This window comes from Cricetulus griseus, chromosome 2 (genome assembly GCF_003668045.3).
Source record: "Cricetulus griseus strain 17A/GY chromosome 2, alternate assembly CriGri-PICRH-1.0, whole genome shotgun sequence".
NCBI classification, from domain to species: domain Eukaryota; kingdom Metazoa; phylum Chordata; class Mammalia; order Rodentia; family Cricetidae; genus Cricetulus; species Cricetulus griseus.
In genome coordinates this window covers 212471211-212490822 of record NC_048595.1, presented here as the reverse complement: position 1 = coordinate 212490822, position 19612 = coordinate 212471211, and the positions used below count along the sequence as shown (strand labels likewise).

General features: G+C 46.3%; 1 protein-coding gene across 1 annotated transcript in view; it reads left to right on the top strand.

Moving 5' to 3' along the window:
- Positions 1–7866: 7866 nt before the first annotated feature.
- Fhod3 (formin homology 2 domain containing 3) overlaps positions 7867–19612 on the top strand; it is a 418808-nt gene continuing 407062 nt past the window's right edge. Inside the window, exon 1 of the mRNA XM_035440244.1 lies at positions 7867–7983. The gene's annotated coding sequence lies outside the window, so the exon portion shown is untranslated. The remainder of the gene's footprint in view (positions 7984–19612) is intronic.

The following is a 19612-nucleotide window of genomic DNA, read 5'->3' as shown; positions in this document are numbered from 1 at the left end:
AGCATGTGCTTTCTTCTCCACACTGCCATACTTGCTAATGTTTATGAATGAATAACACGAGCAAGCACTCTGCTGCACACCTCACAGTTCTAACTTTAATCAGAGATGATCAGAAAGGCGAAATGACCCCTGCTCAAGGTGGGATGGGAGTGGTACCCAGCAGAGATCAAATTAGAGCCGGGTCCCCTCTTCATTGCAGTGGTAAAGTGCTGAGTCATGATCGAGGGCAACATTCTAAGCACTTCAGGTGGATCAAATCACGTGATCCTCTTAAAGCTGATTATGAAGAACTTATTAGCCTCATCCCTGTTTATAGATGAGAAACTGAGGTCAAGATTAATCGCTTGATCTAGGTTCTGGAACTGGTAAGTGATAGACCTGAGATCCCAGGGGCTGAGATCTGAGAGGCTGGTGTCTGAGGGGCTGAGATCCGTGGGATGAGATCTAGAGTTTGTGCTCTGATCACTTCACACTGATCACTGTTGCTTAATAGCAAGTGGCTTTGCTGACGCATATGAATAAGAATAAGCACCTGTGAGTGTTTTCTCCAGTGGCTCCTCACTGCATTAACAGGACAAGCTCAGTGGGCCTGGCGGTTCCTGTCAGCCAATCACACGATGGTGCTTTGACCAGCAGTCCAGGGACAGGGGTGCATCTAGGAGAGGTGAGATTAGCCTGGGGGAGTGGGGGAAGAAAGTCCTATGGAGATAGATAGGACAGTAACATCACCTGTCCAAGCTTCAGTTTACCTGTCCTTTTCTACCTACAACTGTCTCTGGTCTCAAGGGCCTTCAAGCATGTCTGAAAGTGGCATTTGCTGTGTGGAGTGACGATGCCTTGATTAGATGATGCTATCAGAATCAATTGTGTCCTATTTTTGCCACCTCTCCTTTATCCATAGTGAAGTTGTGATGGCTTAAGTTATCAACTTGACAGGATCTAGGATCACCTTGGAGATAACCTCTGGACACACCTGTGAGGGGTTATCTAGGTTAATGGGTGTGTGTCTACCTCAAATGTGGGTGACACCATCCCATAGGCTGGGGTTCTGCACTAAACAAAAAGCAGAAAGTGAGCTTAGTACCAATATTCATCTCTCTACTTTCTGACTAGATGCAATGGACCAGTTGTCTCACACTCCTGCCACCACTTTTTTTTTTTCCTGTGCCATGTGGATTTTATACCCTGGAACTATAAACCCAAATAAATACTATTTTTCTTAAATTGCTTTTGTCATGTATTTTGTCACATCAACAAGACAAGTAGCTGTGGAATATTCCTTTGCACTGTGTGAACACATGTTGCTGTGATTGGTTTAATAAAAAAGGCTAAACAGCTAGTAGCTAGACAGGATTTTCAGGGCAGAGAGGATGCTGGGAAGAAGGGCAGAGTCTGAGGGTCACCAGACAAACTTGGAAAGAGCTGCATGGGAAGTAGATAGAAGAGGTAATCGAGCCTTGGGGTACCACATAGATGAATAGAAATAGGTTAATTTAAGTTATAAGAGTTAGCTAAAGACAAACCTAAGCTATCAGCCCAGCTTTTATCATTAGTAAGGAGTCTCCCTGTGGTTATTTAGGAGGCAATGGGTCCAAATGAAAAAATCCCACCTTCAAGTAGCTAATGCAGAGGTGGTGGGTCATCAAGGAGAGAAAGTATAGGCTTCAGGGATCTAGAGGACCCAGTGACCCATTGTGGGGATTGAAATCTTGGTTGGGACTCGAATATCCTCAGACATCTGGTAGCAGCCAAAACCTTCTTTGGTATGTGTTGTTTCAAGCACCTGGGATTTCTGAGACAGGCTGGGCCCCTCTGCCACAGGCCAGTTCAGGGAGCATGGAGAAGTAGAAAGGAAGCTAGGCCCCACCTGGCAGCCTCTTCCAGCCTCTTTTTAATCCCCTCTTTTGTGCTAGCAGAATTAACAGTCACGTATTTCACTTTACAAGTCCCAAAATTAAAATCGTGGCAAATAATACTTTCTCTGTATAAATGACAGAACATCTCTAAATCTCATCTGAAAACTGAGTTCCTATAAAACTACAGTTTTTATAAAACTTAAAGTTCTTATAAAACTACAGATGACTTCACTTATGTGCAGTACAGCATCTTCAACCGCTGAAGTTGAGCCATGTCTACCACCCGGTGGCAGCATTAGGTAAGTACAGCTTTTTCTTCCAGGATTCTGAGCATGGGTCAGCAAATCTCAAACCAGAGTAGTGACAGGGAGGGTTTTTGGACTCTGAGGAAGATTGCATTACTGGTGGTGGAATCCTTCAGAAGTGACTTCCTGAATTATTTCGTCAGCACCATACTTTTCAATCTACTTAGCATGCACCAGTCTTTTGGGGTCTGTTTTTCTTAGGTCTCTGCTTTTTTTTTTTTTTTTTTTTTTTTTTTTTTTTTTTCTTTCTCCTTCAAGTGTGTAACTTTGAACTGACTGTTTGGTCCAGCCTGCTCCTATTCACCCCTTCCCTTTCTGTGCATATATGTGTGACTCCAAACATGTGCTCAATTGTGTGTCTATACAGAGGTGTATACATCTAGGATTGTATAGCATATATTTGAAACGATTGTTTCAAACGTTGAAACGATGATGACAGCAGTTCCTCATCTTGGGGTCCCCAGGTCTGTTTGCAAATTTATGGCTTTGCTTTTATCTCTGCAGGGGTAAAAGCTAGTACCCAGTTTCCGAGCAAGGGGTGGCTCTGATTGACCTTGTGTCCAACTCTTTCAAAAGTTGTCAAATGGACACCATGATTTTTTTGTTGTTGTTACTTTTATTGATGTATTTATTTTTGTGTGTGCCTGAGTGTGTGGAAGTCAGAGGACAACTTGTGGGAGTTGATTCTCTTCTTCCACCGTGTGGGCCATACGGAGACAACTCAGGGATAAGGCTTGGCAAGCAACTTTACCTGCTGAGCTGTATCATTAGCTGCAGCTCAGTTCTGAATCCAGGGATGAAGAGACTATACAGTACCTGCCTTTGAGTCTTAGAATCTGCCTCGGTCTGCAGACTTCATGTGAGGAATTCTGATGCAGCCTTCATTGAGAAACCACATGGAATAGTGATGAACTGCCTCACAGAAGACCTCCATATTAACCATCGGACAGCCAGCAGATACCCCTAGACATGGTGGGATATGATTTTAATCGCCTTGTTTCAGTGATGCTTTCAGATGACAGTCACAGCAGGAGTGACACTTCTGAGCCCAGCTGAAATGATGACCTATAGAATCAAGGGCAAATGGAATGGTTTATTATGTGACAGCTATTAACTTGAAACATATTTGGATCTGAAAGTATGGAGCTGCCACAATCAAAACCCAAGTTAAGCGTGGTAGTTGGATGAGAACTGTTTCTCCAAGGTTCATGTATTTGAATGTTTGGCCCCCGGTGGTGGTGCTGTTTGAAAGGGTTATACAACCCTTAGCAGGTGGAGCCTTGCTGGAGGAAGTGTGGTGCAGAGAGTGGGCTTTGAGAGTTTATAGCCCCACTCCGCTCCATTTCACTCTCATTTTTCCTGTGCATGGAAATTCATAGGAGGAATTTTCCACAGTGAGGAAAACCACAGTTCTTACAAAATTAAAGGTGATCAGCTAGCTTCCTGCTCCTGCTGCCTGTTGTCATGACTCTCATGCCATTGTGGACCCTCTCTCTGGAACTATGTGCCAAAATAGACTCATACTTCTTTTAGTCACTTTTGGTCATGGTGTTTCATTGCAGCAACAAAAAGTAACTATACACTGGGTGACACAGATTTGAAAGGCAGGTAGCATCCTGGGGCTGGGAAAGTGGCCAAGAAGCCACTGACTGAAGGTACACACAGGTGAGGAGAACTTTCAGGTTAAGTAATCCAGAACCCTTGACTTAAAAAGGCAGATTCATGCCCACTGTGTACCCAGTAGTCAGTGCTGGGCCTGGGGCAGAATCCTGTCAGCACACACTTCCACTTTGGGAGCTAGCTGGAGACACGTGTGGCTGGTTCATACACTCCCAAGCTTGCCATTGGGGATGGTTATATTTACCATTCTCTGTGGCCCTTAGCTCCAAGCTCTGGTGCAACCCTCATTTTTGTGAACTACTTTCAGAAAAGTAGTTCCTATGGCTGGTCCTTCCCCATTCAAGCTGGAGGCCAGAGGTCTATAACTTTTGAACAATTTCTAGTTCTTTAGTCTAAACTGGAAGTGTTTTAGTTTCTCAAAATATCTGTGTATTGTTTGTGGACTTTATTAAGATATATTTCATGTGTCAAACCCTGGTCCTCTGCAAGAGCAACTGCTCTAAACTGCTGATTCATCCTCCAGCCTCCAAAAATGACATTCTAGAATTTATTTTACTAAGTTCATGTTTTAGGCCCTAAGACTTAGGGGATTGGATACCCTCTTCTGGCCTCCACAGACATTGCACACACTTGGTACACTGATGTAACAGGGAGGCAAATATCACAAAAGATAGATATTAAAAAATCTTCTGCTATCTGGAAGGACTGGGGATGAGAAATTGCTTTATTTTACAATTGTTAAGTTTAGGGATTCTATATTTCTTTCTTCTTGCAAATAAAACTCATTAGTATGTGCAGCTGGAAGCACCGAACAGGTACTTTGAACATTTTTAGAGATCTCCTTAGATAACTTCTTAGCTTCAGACTATATGCTTTATTCATTCCAGATGACTGTAGGCAATCATCTTGCCAAATGTTTCCTTGTTCTATAGAATAAAAACCATTTTTCTAACCTTCAGAAGTCTTCAGAAGCATTTTTCCTAGAGGAGACTGCTTTCCTGGCCTTCGGTCTCAGACTGGAGCTCTCTGAGGGTGAGAGGAGGTTTTGCAAAGTCTCTTCAGGACTGTTCTCAGAAGTCACACACTGTTATTTCTACACACTCTTCTGGTGAGAGCGATAACAAAGCCACCTCAAAGAATGGAAAGTCGGTATGGCAGAGCATGCCTTTAATTCCAGCACTCAGTAGACAGAGGCAGATGGATTGCTATGAGTTCCCGGCCAGCCAGGACTGCATAGTAAGACTTTTTGTCAAAAACAAAGAAACATCAAGGAATGGAGAAATAGAGTTCATCTGTTAATAGGAGAAGTGACCAAGTTATGAAAATATGAAAGAGTGAGGGAAATGGGGAGGATATGAAGAGGTCTGGAGGAGATGGGGAGTTCTAGGAATATGAGGGAAATAGGGAGTTTGAGGTGTATGAGGGAGATGGAGGGCTGTGAAGTAAGTGAGGGAAATCAGTTGAATATGAGGGGTGTTAGGGAAATGGGGAGACACGGTGGGTGTGGGGGATATGAGGGGGTTTGGTGAAATTTGGGGATATGAGTGTGGAAGGAATGGGGAATATGAGTGGTGTGGGGAATTGGAGGAATAGGAGGTTATGAAGGAAATGTGTAATGTGACCACTGTGGAGCAAATGAGAGGAGGATGGGGTTTGATGGGAGTGAAGGGGGTATGAGTGGTGTGAGGGGAATGGGATATGATATAGAGTGTGGAGGAAATGGGGAGCATGAGAGGCATGGGGAAACTTTTACCATTGCCATCTTTGCAAAACTTCACAACACACTAAGCACAAAGACATTGGAAAAAGACACTCAAAAACTTGCCCTTTTTAGAGAGGGTACATATTTATATCCCCCCCCAAAAAAAAAACAGAGGAGGAAACTGTGTTAGTCTCTTTCATGTTGCAATGGTAAAACACGGGACAAACAAATTTAAGAAGGGAAAAGTTTCTTTGGGCTCATTGTTAAAGAAAGGATCTAGCCCCTCACGCTGGGAAGGCATGCAGCTGGAAGATGAGGTGGCTACAGTGTGTCTACAGTCAGGAATCAGAAATGGATGTGGTGTTCGGTTTTCTCCTTATTGAGTGTGAGCCCACGGGGTGGCTCCAACCAATAGGGTGTGTCTTCTTTTCCTCATTCAAACTTTTCTGGAAACATCTTATTAAAGACACCCTCAAGAGACATGTTTCGATCATGAGTCTAAATGCACTCAAGTTGACAGTAAGTATAAACCATCAAAAATCTAAGAAAGTGTAAATGAATCAAATATGGTGGGTGGTGGGTACATCATGCCATTGGAGAGGCCGAGGCAGGAGGATTGTGAATTTGAGGCCAGTGTGGGCTTCATCAAGGCCCCTCCTCCCCTTGTGTTTTTGAGACTGTCTCTCCCTCCCTCCCTCCCTCCCTCCCTCCCTCCCTCCTCCTCCCTCCCTCCCTCCCTCCCTCCCCCTCCCTCCCTCCCTCCCTCCCTCCCTCCCTCCCTCCCTCCCTCTTAGACTGGGTCTCTCAATTACATCGTCTTGGCTGTCCTGAAACTAGCTCTGTAGACCAGGCTGGCCTCAAACTCAGAGATCTGCCTCCCGAGTGCTGGGATCAAAAGCTGTGCATCACCACTCCCGGCTCAAATTTTGTCACGAAAACTAGTGTACCCACCAAGCAAAACAGACTAGGACAAGTGATGAAGGAATCAGAGACTGTGTAAGAGGTGCCAAGGAAATCTCCAGGGGGACGTACACACTTGTGGTGAAAAGTCCATGGAAAAGGCATCGTGAAAGATGCGAGTGAGGCTGCTAAGTGAAGGACAAGAGTTTCTATTCTCTTGAAACTAGAGAGAAGGGAGAGGGACGAATTATGAAGTTGTCTTGCGTGTGAAGGACCACTGGATATTGGGACCAGGGCGATAGTGAAGGATTAGGAATCAGCAATGCAGCCTGGGAATGAAAAGGCAGTGAGTTCTCCCTGGAAACGTTAGAGGTCGCCAGTGAGCAACAAGGAGAGCAGGGATTTAAAACGTTAGAGGTCGCCAGTGAGCAACAAGGAGAGCCGGGATTTGTGGCGAGGAGTATTGCGGCTGCAGTCTGGAAGCAGGCGGGCTGTCAAGCCTCACTCAAAGTCCCGGGGTTGCAAGGGGGACCCCGCCCCTGATTCTTTCCCGCATTTTCATCATTCCGAGATCTGTCCAGAAGCACTCCTCCTCCTCTGCCGCAGACCGTCCAGTTACAACTTTCCAAGACCTAACTGAGCAGGGAGGGGGTGGTGATGATGGATAGGTTCAACCATATCTCTTAGGGCGCTCTCGGGGCCCGGCTTTGGGGTCGTGGAGTTTCGCCTTGAAGCCTATCAGCTCTCATTTCTTATGCCCTTGGGTTCAAGAAAAGCTGCTGGGATTCCCAGGCTCCTCCTTCTCCTCAGCTCCTTTTCTCTCCGGCACAAACCTCTCTGGAGTCCTTGCCCGGGCTCAGGATCTCTGTCTCCCAGTCACGGGTTGCAGAGAGCTGATTCCCTCGCCTCTGGGTGCCCAGCAGGGAGCCGGCCCTGTCGTTTATATCTGGAAAGGGTTTTGCTGTGTTCTGTCCCAGGGGAAACGAAGTCAGAGGACCGCCTTGTCCGCAGTCCAGGGCCCTCGCTCCAAGACTGGTAAATCTGGAACCTGGGTGCCCGGCGCACGTGCAGCCAGCTCTGCGCAGGGGCGTTCCTGCGCGTTGACCCCTGCTAGGCGTAGGGTTGCGGACGCTGCGCTAGTGGTTCTCGCATTCCCTGTCCCTGCAGTGGTCGCGTAGGTCGGGGAAGCCCGGCCGGGTGCCGGGGAAACCGAGCAGGGGAGGAGCCCGAGAGGGAGGGGTGGAAGGGGGCGCAGCCCCGCCCCCGCCCCGCCCCCCCCGTGGCCGGAGTCCGGGCTTCAGCCCGGCGCGCCGTAGCCTGCGAGCCCGCGAGCCTGCTAGCGGCGGCGGCGACTGTGGCGGCTTCCCCTTCGCGAAGATCAGGCGTCCCGGCCCGCTGACCCTGGGGCCCGCGCCCCACGGGGCAGGGATGCATCATGGCCACGCTGGCTTGTCGCGTGCAGTTCTTGGACGACACCGATCCTTTCAACAGTACCAACTTCCCAGAGCCCAGCCGGCCACCACTGTTCACATTCCGCGAGGACCTGGCTCTGGGCACCCAGCTGGCCGGGGTCCATCGGCTGCTGCGGGCGCCGCACAAGGTAAGATCCGGCGGGGTAGGTGGGGAGCTGGGGACGCAACCCCTGCAGCCTTGCCTGTCGGGGGGGGGGGGCGCTGCAGACGGGCTGGACTGGCAGAGGCCCCGGGGACACGCGCCCAAGGGCAGATACCATTGAGGGTTAGGCAGAGGGGCCGGGAGCACCCAGAGGCTGGCGCATGACTCTCTCTGGCTGGCGGGAAGGACAGCTCCTCGTCCTAGCCCAGATCTCTGGACGAGTGGGGCCCAGCAGGTGCCATACCGGCTGGAGAAGGGATGCATTGGGATCTCCGTGGCCTCTCCGTTAGCTCGGCCTGGTGGGCGGGGTGCAGTTCAGACGCCGGGGAGATCGGCTCGGATACCTCGCCTGGCCCCGAGCCGGGCACGGAAAGAGCTCCGGGAGCCGCGGGACTCGGTTTTCTGGAAGAGAGCCCTGAGTGATGCCGGGGACAGAAGCTCTGCTGGGCCTCCCTGGCACTGCGGGCGGCTGGGCGACCCTCGCGACAAAGCACGCTTTCCGGGAACACCTCCCCCTCCTCCCTCTGGGAAGGGGCGCGCAACTGCGATAGTGTTCACACTATCCCGTTTTTTCTTCCGAGGAGCAGGTGGCCTCAGGAACCTTGGAGGAGCAGCCCCTGTGGGAGGAAGGGCGGGGGCGCGGGCTAGAGGCTCACAAAGCCTCGGCCCAGGAGCCCCAAATGAGTGTCCCCTGGGAAGAATGGCGTCTCAGTCCACCCGTTAGAGTTTTCTTTTCTTTTCACGTCTTTTCTTTCTTTCTTTTCTTTTCTTTTTTTAACCCTTTGAAGGAGGCCAGGCGTCTTGCAAAGTGATTGTAAAGAGCCGGGCATTGAAAGCTAATCATTTAGCTCTCCGGGAAAGCCCTTCCTCCCACTTACACAGATGGACTGCACCTTGAAGGGTTTACTTCCTTGCTGTATTTTCTGCTTAGGTCCACATCAAAGTTTAGAGATAATTAATTCTGTGAGGATCAACATGGACAAACATTCAGGAGAGAGTGTTCCCTTCATCCCACATAACTAGTAACTTTTTTTTTTTTGCTTTTTTTTGGAATGAGGCGTGGGGCAGATCCCTCTCATTCCTTCAGTACTGGTTCTGGGTGGCTGTAGTCACGGTAATTGGATTCTTTCTGACCACAGAGCACCATACCTTGGGAGACACGAGGCTTCTGCAAGTCACTTTAGTAAGTTCTCACCCGTCTCCATCAGCCGATTCACTTAAAAGTTTTCCCAGTGTCTTCCACTTCATGGTTATTCCATTCATCATGGTCTCAGATTACAGTGATCTTTTGTTGAAGCCACAGAAGCCTCGTAATTGTGGCCTTGTGACCTTGAAGTGGTTTCCTTGGATCTCAAACCCTGTATACATGGGTTGACCTTTCAGGCTCCAAACTCAAGTATGTTTTTATGTTTCCATAGTCTTAATCCAGTATTCCTGGTGGGGCAGGAAATCCTGATGTTCCCCCTTCCCTCTCCTGGTCTCCCACCAGAAGCCACAGGACAGCAGTTGCACTGTCTCGTAGAACTTTCTAAGGTATACTTTGTGAAACAAACACAAGAAGAGGTTTTAGAGAAAACTTTTAGCCACCCAAGATCAGTCTTAGACTCTTTTGGCTGGGGACCTGGCAGTATTTCCACTTGCTTTTACACACTCTAAGTCTTTGCACTCAGGAACAGCACAGGCAGCTGACTGTTAACCAGAGTTCCTTCAAGCAGAATCCAGGATATCCATGTGTTTAAGCAAACATTTGTATCTTTAAGATGCTAGTTAGTTTCCAGCAATTGAAATTTTTCTTTGTTGGGGGACAGTCTTACATATCCCAAGCTAATCTTGAACTTGCTACATCTGATGATATGCTGGAAGTTTTACTCCTCTTGCCTCTTCCTCACAAATGCAGGGATCACAGCTGTGTACCACCACAACCCTATTATGCAGTGCTGGGCTTTGTATGTGCTAGGTGGGTACTCTAACACCAGAACTGTGACCTCCAGCCCCTCCAGCCATTAAAGTTGGATGATCCACCTATGATAGACTGGGAGTCAGCTTGGAGCACTTAGCCTGTAGCTGTGCTCCCTGGAGCCCTAGTGCATGGTCGAACCTAACACCACACAACTCCATGAAATAAGGCTTTTATTATCTCTGTTTTAGAGGCAAAGAAACAGAGGTAGAGAGCAATGAAGTAACCTGATTTCTCTGAGAGCCTAACTAGGCCTGTGTGACTGCACACCTCAGCAGCTCTGCCCCCTAAGCAGCTGTGTGGGTGAGGACCGAAGCTATACTTCCTGGGCCTTCTCATCCGTTACCTTGAGAGGTTAATCTAACTCAACCATTTTTGTGTGCCAGGCACTTTTTGGCCTGGGGGCAGGTGATGTTTCAAGTAGAAGGGCTTGTAGAATTCCTGGCCCGGTAGAGTTCTTAGTCAGAGGTGGGAATGTATAGTTGGCAGCTGCATGGGGTAGGCTCACTGACATTCCAGGCCACCAGTGAGTCTTCCTAGGTCTTAGGGAACACTTCTCCTTGAAGAGGGGGGTGTTCTGAGATGGGCCTTTTCTAGAGGGAGGGGACCCTGGGAGGTAGAAAGGGAGAAGCAAGGAGTGGATTCACACATATACACTCCCAGTGTCCTCAGGCTTGTCCTGCATGTCAAACAGAGAAAGGCATATAGAGTGTGAGCCTTGGCTTCAGGAGCCCTTGTATCAACACAAACAAACAAAGCATTTCAAAATCCAAGGAGAGACTGGAGAAATGGCTCAGCTGAAGTGCTTGTCACATAGTCATATAAGTGTGATGACCTGAGCTCAATATCCCAGAACTTAAAAAAAAAAAACCCAAACCAAAACAAACAAACAAACAAAAAACAAAAAAGCTAGGTGCAGCGGTGCATGCCTGTGATCCCAGCACTGTGTGTGTGTGTGTGTGTGTGTGTGTGTGTGTGTGTGTGTGTGTGTGTGTGTTGGGGGGGGTAAGGGGAAGAGTGTGGGATGGTCGGGACAAAAGGATTCCTGGGGTTTGTTCGTCACCCAGTGTGGCTGAATCAGTAAGTTCCAGGTTCAATGACAGACTCTGTCTCAAAAAATAAAGTGTGGAGTTGTTGAAGAAGATACCTGATGTCAAACTCTAGCCTCTATATGCACACACGAATCCCCCGGCCCCTCTGCAAGCATACACACCATACATACAACATCAACAACAAAATTTAAGGGCATTTCCACATTTGATAGACAAAATAGGAACTTTGGAGTATTTGTATAAAAAGAGTCATGACTAATGTGCATGTCAAAATAGCAATTATGACTTTGCAATTAAACTTTTAAAAATATTTATTTCATATGTTTGAGTCCTTTGTTCACACATCTGTATGTGTATTATGTGCAGTCTAGAACTGTGAGCTGCTGTGTGAGTGCTAGGAATCAAACTTAGGTCTTCTGCATGAACAACAACTGCTCTTAACCTCTGAGCCATCTCTCGAGCCTCCACAATTGTAATTTTTAATTACTGAGTAGTTTGATTTAGGAACATTTTCATCATGTACTAAGTGCTAGAGAGACTAGAGTTGTGATAGCCACTCTGTTCTAGGTACCTGTCTCATCAGACTCATACCACCTCGCCAAGCACATGGCTACTCAGGCCAAGGACAAGACAGGCTAAATATGGGAATCATCTGGTCACATGAGTTTCAAATCCCCAAGTTAGCTTCTGATGCTGCTCTGGCTCAATGGAGCTCAATGGCTCCGCTTTGGTGTCTTGAATGTTCTCCTCTCAGGAAGTCTGTCCATACTTAGTACACATTTTGAGTGTCCCCTGTTTAATTGTTTTCACCACCTTTGTCTTTGTGGCTATCCACATTGCCTCAGCTATCCCAACTGTAAAATAGTCAGTTGTCCCCAGTATTAGATCTTTGCTACAGGTACAAGGTGGACATCATCCAGCCTTTCATTTGAACTGAACACTCAGGTTTCCCCTGAGTATTTTATGTATTTTATGATGGTACTGGGTAATCCCAGTACCAATCACCACCCGAGTGCACATCTTCTTTCTCTTTAGATAACTTTCTGAAGTTGATGCTCTGGTGTCCCCTTTCTCTATGTTGCACCTAGAAGCTAAGTAGTGCTAAGACAGGGTGTGCACCATGTTGATTGACAGGTGTTAGTTTTAGAACACAAATCCACCGGTATTATTGCTGTAATGAATTTCTACCTTAATCTTCTTAAGGGACACATCTGTTTGCTACATTACATTGAGATTTTTCAAAGATGAGATCATTAGTAAACTTGACAAGTGGGTTATGCCTCTGCATCTTAGGACAACACTGTTTAGGAATGTTCTATGAATGGCTACGAGTCTAAGCAGGGTTGAATCTAACCCCACTGTAATTAGCTCACTTGGTTGGAACCTTGCTATTGAGATCGGGATCATGGGATTGAACCCTTTATGGGTCAGCTGGCTTTGCTTCATGCATGGCTACAGACCATGTCAGTAACCCAGCCAGACATCTAGCAGGTGCTCCCATGGCTCCTTGCAAGCATCTGAGTTGGAACAGAATGGCAGCAGACTTGGGGAGTTGGGGCAGGGCTCCTCTGGAATGAGCTTGTGTTGGAGACTGTCCTGTAGACCTCCATGTCAGATCTCATTTATTGCTGTCCCTAGCCAGCAACTGTGGCAGGTGGACAGACAAGGAAATGTCAGGGGGTACAGAAGGAAACTGAGGCATAGGTAGGTTAAGCCGGTTGCCTAAGGCCATGCCACTTTAAATGAAGGAGCTGGGATTTAAGGTCAGGTCTTTTTTTACTCTGAAGCCTGTAGCCAACTGTGTCCCATTATTAGAAAACCGGCAGAGCACACGTGCTGCTGCTCCCCACGGGGGCGGGGCAGGGCTGCCTGCCACAGGGCTGTGACTTACATCGCTCTGCTCTGGTGAGTCCTCCCATGGTTGATGCTCTGTGGGCCTGTGCCTTTTGTCCTTGGAGTCCAACCTAGGTCCTTCAGCAAAACAACAGGCCTGCCTTCACCCTCCCCCATGGGACTGTGAAATGTTAGTTCTTACTGGTGGCAGCTTTAAACTGATTAACATGCCAGGTCAACTCGGGAACGCCCTTCCCCCACCCTCTTCTTTTCCTCGGGTTCTCTCTAGTGTTGAAATTTCCCACCCCCATGGGACTTTGCTTCCTTCAGACAGAGGCAGCTACTGCTCCTGGTGGCCTCCACACTTCATCTGCCGTTCCTCTGCCTTCTGTGGCTTGCTTAGGAATGCCCACTTTGAAAACAGCCTTTACTTCTTGCTTCATTTGCCGTGTTGGGTTTGACATTCATACTTTTTTCAGTTGGGCCAGGAGAGTGAAGTGAGGAAGAATGAGTGAGGAATTAATATTAAGTCACAGCAAAACGTGAAGCCTCACTACGGGGATGTCATCAGCAAAAGTCCAGTTGGAGGACATGGCAGTTTCTCCATCAAACAAAGAGAGAAGACTAGAAGGAAATGAAATGAAAAGAAGCTTGAGATCGATATTAAACAGTATGAGGCTATGAGGCTCTAATTGAAGTCTGAGTCAAACAAACACATTATAAATAAGTATTTAAGATTGGTGGGGAAAATCAAGCGTGACTGGTTAGTTGGTAGTGTACATGATTAACTTTTAAAGTGATATATTTATTTACTTATTTTGTGCTGGTATATACCAATGTGTCTGCATGTGCCATGGTGTGTGTGGAGGCCAGAGGTCAGCTGTCAAGAGTTGGTTGTCTCCTTCAACCATATGAGTCCCTAAATGGAACTCAGGTTGGCAGCCTGGGCAGTAAGCACCTTTTCCAGCCCCAAATGACTAATTTTAAATAGAGATAAAACTATACTGCTTTTTTGAAATAAGAATTTGTGTTATTCAGAGATAGCTAATAAATTCTTACAGTCCAGATTATTACCTTACTGATCTAAGGTAGAGAGGCCAGTAGGTGGGTCAGTGTCCAGAAAGGACCAGTAGATCATGGTTAAACTGGACTGTGGGGTATGGAGAAGGGGTCTCATAGTGTTCTTATACTTTTGCATATTAGATTTTTCTTTTTTAAGTAAAGAGATGATCCTTCTGGGATCAGAGCTCTGTCATTAAGCCTTACTGTTCCCTGAGCACGTTCACTATGACCAAGTGAAGTTTTTTATCTTGCCACAATTATGCCTCACTATGTAGCCCTAGGTGGCCTTGAGCATATAATCTTCACCTGCCTCTGCTGATTCTGAGATTTCTGGCATGCACCATTATGCCTAGTCTCTGAGGATATTTTTTTTCTTCCCACTCCATCGTAATCACCTTAGGATTTTAGAAAGGCTTCACTTTTGTTTGTGTTCAGAGCATCTTTCCAGGCTCAGCTGATCACCATGACAATATCAGCAGGTTCCTTTACTGTCTCCTGCTGGTTTGCTTAAGGAAATGCTCAGGGAGGGATACACTGGGCTCCCGTAAGGCACCTGCATCCCCCCCCCCATTAAACATTAGTTCAAATTAGAAACAAGCCTGCTTCACATGTCAATCCCTTCTCTCTCTCCCTCCCCTCTTCCCCCAATCCCCATCAGTCCCCCCCTAACCCATCCCCCCTCTGCTCCCCAGGGAGGGTAAGGCCCTCCATGGGGGAATCCCCAAAGTCTGTCATATCATCCTGGCCAGGGCCTAGGCCCTCCCCCATGTGTCCAGGCTGAGAGAGCATCCCTCCATGTGTAAGGGCTCCCGAAGTCCTTTCTTTTCTTTTCTTTCTTTTTTTTTTTTTCTTGGAAATTTTCTTTCTTTTTTTTTTATCATTTTTTTATTTGAATTAGAAACAAGATTGATTTACATGACAATCCTAGTTCCCTTCTCCCTCCTGTCCTCCCCTACCACCACCCCCCAACTAAAACCCTACCTATCACCCTTTCTCCTATTCTTCACTTCCCAAAGTCCTTTCTTACACCAGGGATAAATACTGATCTACTACCAGAGACCCCATAGAGTAGGCACCTGCATTTTAACCGCTAAGTAATATGTAGTTAGAGCTGAAATTAATGAAACCTTATATAAAGGCAAAGAAGTTCCCCACTGCTGTTGAAGCCTGTGGCATGCCTCCTGGCCACACAAGAGCTTGATTTCCAGTGAGCCAACCTTGCCACTTCATTTTGGCTCCAAAGAGCATCTTGCGGTGTAACAAATGGCAGGGGTATTTTAACAAGTGAAATGGAAGTTTGTGTTTGTTGGCATTTCTACTATTACCTTCAACTTCTTTTTTTTTTTATGGTGGACTAAAACATTTGTAAACTATCAAGGAGGTGGTATGATGCATCTTTTGGAAGGAAAAAAAAACCAACCAATTACCAATCAGAAGTCTCAGAAGTGTTAGAGACTGTAACAAATGGGATCTACATTGTATCGGTATACAAAATGGGGCTCCTCACTTCTTCTGGTTTAGCCTATGTAGACCTTACTCTCACTCCTATCTCAGTGCTGGGATTGCAAGTGTGCCTCAATCTGTAAAGCATCCACAACACCCTTTTACAAGTTAGTTTTGTAACTTAGAAATTAAAATGTTAGACTCCTTGGTGGTGCATGCCTTTAATCCCAGCACGGGAGGCAGAGGCAGGCAGATCTCTGTGAGTTCCAGGCCAACCTCCAAAGCTACAGAGAAACCCTGTCTCAAAAAAAAAAAAAAAAAGTTAGATTCCAAGGGGGAAATGATTAAGGAATAATGTTAGGAAAGCAAAATTGAGGGTTCAATAAGGAGTAATTCCCCTAGGTTTGTCAGATAGGAAGCAAATCAGTTTCTCAAATGCCTCATCAAATACTGTTTTTGCATTCTTGAAACAGATAACTAAGAAGGAAGCTTCCCTAGTGTTCAAAGGGTCACTCTGCTTTACCACACTCTGGATATTTTCTGAAGATGGGAATGAAAGGGTGGAATCTTAAACAAGGATGTTCTAGGATAAGTCCAAGGTATTTTTTAAAGGACTTGTTTAATTAAAAACTTGTGTGCATGTGTGTGTGTGTGTCTGTGTGCATGTGTGTCTCTGTGTATGCATATACCATGTGTATGTGGGCACCTGTGGAGGTCCGAAGATAGTGTCTGATCTCTTGGAGATGGCGTTATAGGAACATGAGTGCTCACACTTTATCTCTTTTCTCCTTTTCTTGTGGTTCAGAATTCTTCTACCCATGGGAAACCCACATCCAGGGTGGGTCTTTCTTAGGTAATCTTCTAGGGGATGCCCACATTCCCAGAGATGCTTTGTACTAATGCCCTAGACATTTCTTAATCCAATCAAGTTAGCTTTCGAACTTCACCACCACAGTGGCCAAATGTTCCTAGACTGAATGGCTAGAGCTGACAAGTTTAAAGCAGGTGGGAACACCCTGAGAGGTGTGTTCCTAGAGGAGGACAGTTCTTCTGAGCAAACTAAGGTCATGCATTGCACTGCAGCTACTCACTAGGTTGTAGTGTAGAGTAGGAAATTTATCCCTGTTATACCACAGTCACCTGTGCCCTTGTTTTAGCTATGACTTGAGGTCATCTTTTCCAGTCCTGAGTTTGTGACAAGGCTGAGTCCAGTGTCAGTGGGAACAACCCGTGACTCATATACATGAGCATTCAGTAGCATTGGCTTTGAGATAACTGATACATTTTTTTTTCTTCTCTATTTTTCACTGTTCTTAAATGAAAGCAAAATTTAATCTAACTAATAGTACTACACCCGGAACAATGTAGCCTTCATCCCCGGGAGCAGTGACAGACTTCTTTGCTGTATACAGGTGATTTGAAGGTCAGGGGATGGATATTTTAGGGAAACAGTATTGTGGGTGTGATGATTAACTTAGATTGTCCACTTGATTGGATTATGAAACACTTCAGGGAGTAGTGAATCATACTAGTGAGGGTACTTCCAGAGAGAATTAGCTGTTAGGACATGTGGGTAACAACATCCCATGGCAGGGGTCTTGGACTGGACTGAGCATCAGGGAAATCCAGGTGAGAACAGAATTCATGTCTCTCTGTTTCCTGGTCTGCCAAGATGAGAGTCAGCAGTTGTAGATCCCTGCTGCCACTGACGACGAGCAGATCCTGCTGCCATGCTGTCCCTACTATGACGGACTGTGAGGACAAGTGAACCCCTTCCTTTTCCCTTACACAAGCTAGGGGCAAGTTAAGCAGTTCAAGTTCACAGCTATAATAGAACTTTAAAAACAAGTCGCAGTTCATCAGGCCTCCTTGTTTAGGTAAATAAAAAAGCAACAACAACAAAACTGTTGCTATGTCTGTTGAAGAATCTGGAACATTCCTCCAGCAGAAGGTGCAAGTACAGCTGGCTCTCCTCTGTAGCTGTGAATTTGAACTGTGTTTGTGAGCTTAGGGTGATGTTTTCGGAGAGGGGGTTATACTGACCAAGTTAGGTTCTTGAGAGAAGGATCAAGGGAGAATTCAAACCTTATTTGACAAATAAGATAGAGACTGAGCATGTCTAGGTTTGGAGACAACAGCAAACTACACTGAAGAAATGCCAGTCACTGTTCTTATCAGCCGAAGGGACTGTTCCTAACACTTCCACATCTCACTATAACTTCAACATGATGAAGTACAGGAATATATCTGAGCATGTTTTAAGTCATCAAATATTTTTTAGGCACACACTTTTTTAATTTTAGAAACAATCTTATTTTACATATCAATCCCAGTTCCCTCTCCCTCCCATGAGCCCCACTGACCCCCCACCCACTCCCCAAGGATAGTGAGGCCTTCCACAGGGGATCATCAAAGTTTGTCACATCATTTGGGAGAGGGCCTAGGTCTTCTTTCATGTATCTGGGCTTCAATAGTATCCCTCCATAGTGCTCCCAAAGTCTGTTTGTGCTCTAGGGATAAACACTGGCTCCCCTGTCAGAGGTCCCATAGGCTTTCCAGGCCTCCTAGCTGGCACCCACATTCAGAGGGCTTGGTTCAGTCCAATGCTGGTTCCCCAGCTTTACAACTAGGGTCTCTGTGTCCTCATTAGGTCAGGTAAACTGTTTCTTTGGGTTTCTATAGCATGGTCTTGGCTCCTTTGCTCATCCCTCTTCCCTCTCTGCAACTAGATTCTAGGAGTATGGCTCAGTGTGGGTGCCTGCTTCTTCTTCAATCAGCTACTGGATGACGGCTCTAGGATGGCAACCAAGGTAGTCATCAGTCTCATTATAGGGGAAGGGCAGCCTCTCCACTTCTGCCTAGATTCTTAGTGGGGGTCATCCCTGTGGATCCCTGAACATTTTCCCAGGGCCAGACCTCACTCTAAACCTATACTGGCTCCCTTTATCAAGGTTTCTCCTTTCTTGCTCTCCTCTATGGCACACACTTTTTAATGACAGCACAGTAACCCAGTTTGTTCCTGGACCATGATCCACGTAACAATTGCTTCTAGTCCATGAAGGAAAGCACTCCATTTCCTGTAATGTTTAACCTGCCCCAAACTAGTGCACCCATGCATGAATGAACCGTTGGATATCTAGGTAGTTGACAATAAAGAAATAACAGGTAATTCTATAATACATTTACTTAAAGGAAAAAAAAACCAAATCTTTGTGCTTGAATCTGCTTAATTCCTTAATTGAATTCCTAGATGTTTTAGCTGCTGAATTGAAAGGTCAGTATCTCATCTTCAAGGGAAGAAATTTCTTCACTGTGGACAATGGAGATGGTTGGAAAAGTGGTGTGTAAGTCAGGGTAGATAGAGGAGGTAGGGAAACAGGCAAGCTCTGGAGCCCAAGGCCAGATGATTTCCCTTGCTCTCCACTGTTGTGTTACCTCTGAGAGTGACACAGAGGTGACTGATAGAAGCCTGAATGAATGATGTGTGTGTACCCCACTGTTCCCCTGGACTCAAAGGGCACCATGTGCCAGGTGGTCTTCTCAGCTGTGTGCTGAACATTTTCTGCCACAGAGACTCTGGTTTTTACTGTGTTTTGTGTCTATGTCTCCCAGTAATGTCAAAAGCCCAGCAGAAAGACACACACCCAAACTCCCCCATTAGAGTGCCTATAACCTGGTATGTAATTGACTCTAGTAAATATTGCTTATATTTGAAAGAATGACATTAACTGGGAACGATTATATATGTAAAATGATTGTACCCATGGTGGTACAATCTTGTGATTGTCAGACCTTGACAGATCGCTAATCTGCTAACATGATTACTACATGCTATTCCTTCTCAAATTGAAGGCAAGTGTGGCAGAACTAACTGCTCTGTTGTTTTTGCCCTTCTCTACACTAGATCTATGCCAAGTCCTCAGACAAGAAAGGTTAACTTATACGGAAGGGTCAGGTTGGCAAGGCAAGGTCACATGATCCTGTAGGTGTCCTTTTCTGTTGCATTTAGGTTGGTGTTCTCACCTCCATAGAGAGTCATTCAACACTGTTGTGTCGCCACAGAACTCCACTGTCAATGAATATAAGATGACACAGCTGAATACCTTCCTGAGTTATCAGACTTCTGGGGTGTGTCATTTTCAGTGACAGCATGATAATCCGTGAATGCATCATGACAACAAAATTGCCCAGTGAGTGGCTCTTTCACTCCCAGACATGTGTGCAGATGAATTTTTATGGGGGACACTTGGGAGACTACCTGGAGACTG